The sequence below is a fragment of the Myotis brandtii genome, unplaced genomic scaffold, assembly GCF_000412655.1.
Source record: "Myotis brandtii unplaced genomic scaffold, ASM41265v1 scaffold329, whole genome shotgun sequence".
NCBI lineage: Eukaryota > Metazoa > Chordata > Mammalia > Chiroptera > Vespertilionidae > Myotis > Myotis brandtii.
In genome coordinates, this window is record NW_005362676.1 from 540,265 (window position 1) to 543,954 (window position 3,690).

Consider the following 3,690-nt stretch of genomic DNA (forward strand, 5'->3'; position numbering starts at 1 on the left):
TGAGCAGAGCTCCCCCTGTGGGAGCGCACTGACCACCAGGGGGCAGCTCCTGCATTGAGCGTCTGCCCCCTGGTGGTCAGTGTGTGTCATAGTGACCAGTCATTCCCAGTCTTTCTGCTGTTAGGGTCAATTTGCATATTACCCTTTTATTATATAGGATAAGATTTTTAAATGTAAATAAATGGATACATTAGCAGATACTCAGATTTGCTCAGTCTCGGCACTAGTGACATGTTGGCTTGGCCCAGGTCCTTGTGTGGGGGGCTGCCCCGTGCCTGGTGGGATGCTCAGCAGCAACCCCGGTCCCTGTCCGCAAGCATCGGCCCCGTCTGTGACAACCAAAAATGCTTCCAGCCTTGGCCAGGTCGTTGCAGATCCGCCTGGGTCAGGCCCCACGTCCTGACGTGGAAATGAGGGTAACCTGGCATCCCCCAAGTGCAGAAGGACCTAAGAGAGGAGAGGCGAACTCGGAGCCTGGTGGGGAGGGCATTCAGCTCCCGGTCCCGCCCCTGGAAAAGCCACAGCGGAAAAGCCATCCGATGGGCCCACGCCATGTTGACAATCACCACAGAGCCCAGCACCGAGGGTTGCAAAGTGCTCCCTCCATCAGCAGCCCCCCGCCCCCCCAGCCACTGTGACATGACTCAGGCCCAGCATGGTCTGTGTCCCTCAGGACCGCGGGTCCAGCCGTGGAGGGCGTCGCTCCAGAGGCCTCCCCGAGCCTCTGCCCCCGCAAGCTTTACCTATTCAGTTCTTTAATTCCCTCTTAACCACGCTTCCAAGGTGCCAGAGGCGACCAGGGGGGAGGTTTCTGGAACGGAAAGAGGCCCCATGACAATAATCGCTGCTGTTCTCCCTGGCCTCTCATGGCTGTGTTCTTCCTGTACGGGTGGCACTTGCTACAGCAAAGCCGTGGCTCTCCCTGTGTCAGACCAGGCCCTGGAGGTCATGGGACGGGAACTCAGAGGCTTAAAAAACGGGAACGTCCAGCCGCAGGGACTTCAGGCACAGCTGGATCCAGGGCTTCAGGTGACGTCATGGTGGACGGCCACCTCCATTCGTCAGCCCTGCGTTCCTCACCGGGGGCTCTGGCAGCGCTGGGCTTGCACTTGCTGCTTACGATCTCGTGGGAAAAGCGTCTCCTTCGCAGTATTTCAGTAAGGAAAGGCGGCACCACCACAATGCTGTTTTCTTTTTAGGGAGGAACTGTGCTCCCGCGGTTTCCCACGACGTGTCTGCGGCTGCTGAGCACAGCACTGGGCCTCGGAGAGACCTGCTAGAGTGTGAGCCGCTTGGTGAATGTCCCCTCTGACTCACATGCCGACGGTAAGAGAATCAGAGACCACCGTGGTGTGGCTTAGATCCCATTTCTTTTCATGCATCCTGCACCTTGGGGATTTAAAAGTATACATATCCTAGAGGCCCAGCGCACGAATTCGTGCATGGGTGGGGTCCAGCTGGCCCGCACCGATGGGGCCTGATCGAGGGTGGGGTCGGCCGGGGGGAGGGGCCGTGGGCGGTTGGCGGCCGACCGCGGGCGGGCTGGCTGGGGAAGGGGGGCGCGATCTGGCTGGTTGGCTGCTGCCGTGTGCATCATAGCCACTGGTCTTTCTGGTCATTCTGCTGTTGCGGTCACTGGGCTTTTATATATATATATATAGACTAGAGGCCCGGTGCACGAAATTTGTGCACTGGGGCTGGGGGAAGGGTCCCTCAGCCGGGCCTGCGCCCTCTCGCAGTCCGGGAGCAGCCTAAGCCGTCCTCCCCACCTGTACGGCAGAGCATTCATCTGCCCTGTGGAAGGAAGGCGTGCATTCTTTTTAAAAACTAACTTACGGTGAGTGCCCAGGCATTGACAAGTTTTTGGAAAGGCCCGGCGGGAAGCCTGGCCTGGAACTCCTTGGAGCTTCAGGGTATTGGCACGAAGTCTGCAGTTCACGTGCGTGGCCACTAGGTGGCGGCAGGTAGTGCAGCCGTGGGGTTCAACCCACAGTCCCAGAGGTGTCCCCTGTGGCTGCAGGTCAGAGGGTCTATTTTTTTTCCTCTGGGGAAAGAGGTGACAGATTTCAGAGGCCTGTGACGCTCCAAAGAGTTAAGAACCAGGGTTACGAGTGACGGTTTAACAATTTTGCTTTGGGATGGGTAACATATATTTCAAATGGTGACGGCATACGAGCACGTCTGCTCACGCCTTTTCCTCTGTGGTTTTACACACGTGTTGGCACATAGCACACATCTTGTCTTCGTTCCCTCATGAACAATGCGTCTTCGAGAACGTTCCACGTTAATCCATTGCATGGTCCCTCTATACATGTGGGCAGTTAACTACTGGTGATGTGAGTTGCACATCTTTCATTCCTGGTTTGTTGTTGACTTTGCTACGGTGGAGGTTGCCATACAGGAATTTTTCGGAAGTCAAGTTTGGGACTCGTTTACGTTACGGCTTTGTAGTTTTGTGGAATACTGAGAAAGGCTGGCGCCACTCCAAGCTTCGTTAAAAAGCCACTGAACAGGGACGGTTTAAGCCCACCCGTTTAGGAGCCCCGAGGGCTGCTCCCTGCGCCTGGTGGCCTGTGGATCAGCACAGTTGCTCCTGTGCAGGAGGGGCTGACCTCAGCGGCTGCCCAGACCTGGCCCCTGGGAAGGGCTCTCGCGAGGTGGTTGGGGGAAGAGCACAGAGCTCCCAGCTTGCCCACGTCCCAGGACACGCAGGGCCCGGCGGGTCATCGCAGACACAGGCGTCTGGTTCCACATTGGAACGAGGCCAGCAGATGAAGGCGCTGGGACCCCATCATTTCCTCTGGGGAAAGAGGTGACAGATTTCAGAGGCCGGTGGAGTCATTTCTTCCCAATGGTTGCTGTCCAGTCACTGGCATTTGGGGAAGAGCTTGGTCCGGAGCAGCCCCATGAAGCTGAGCCTTTTGTGGGCTGGGCCACCAGCTGTCTCCTGGGTGAAACACAACAGTGGAGGCAGCACCTCGGGGAGGCAGCACCTGCTCGGGCTCGGGCTCGGGCTCTGTTTGGCATTTGGTTACAAAGCTGCCCCCCAGCTGGAGGGTCTGTCTCTCTGTGGTTTTGTGTGGACGGGGGAGCCAAGGGCTCAGGCCACAGGAGTCCACACCACGCCAGCCTTAGCCCAGAGCAGGACTCGGCTTCCCCAGCCCCTCTCCTCGGGGGTCACCCACCCAGACCTCCCCTTCCTCCTGTGGCCTCTGTTCTGCTTCAGGGTCCCCCACACCCCCGCCCAACCCAACAAAGGAGAAAAGGAAACAGAAGGCAAACGACCAGGCCTCCGGGGAGGAGGCACCCGCGGGTCTCCAGGCAGAACCTCAGGTGACCACGTGGGTCCTGGGACTGAATGAAAGGGCAAGAGGGGTCAAAGGTGACACCAGCGTCTCCAGCACAACCGGAAGGGCTTCCAGGGGGGTTGCTCGCCCACTCTCCTCGGGTGTGTGTGAGTCTGGAAGTGGACGGGGTTAGGGTCCTCTCCCTTCAGGATGGGCCGTGCGGTGGGGAGGCCATCAGTCCAGGCTCAGGCAGCGCGGGGTGCCAGAAACGGGGGTGATGGGTGACCAGAGACCTGGAATGCGGCTCGCGCCGAGCGGATCGGCAGGGGGACCGCCCCTGGCCCGTGCGCTTTCGGAGCTGCAATCCCCGAGGGCTTCTCGCTGGACGCCCACCCCCCTCCCA

At 59.0% G+C, this 3,690-nt stretch overlaps 1 long non-coding RNA gene across 1 annotated transcript in view; it reads left to right on the plus strand.

Annotated features, from left to right (window-relative positions):
- The first annotated feature begins 1,039 nt into the window (after nucleotides 1-1,039).
- Nucleotides 1,040-3,690, plus strand: part of LOC102240450 — an 18,835-nt gene continuing 16,184 nt past the window's right edge. Inside the window, exon 1 of the long non-coding RNA XR_001363028.1 lies at nucleotides 1,040-1,326. This is a non-coding gene — a long non-coding RNA (uncharacterized LOC102240450). The remainder of the gene's footprint in view (nucleotides 1,327-3,690) is intronic.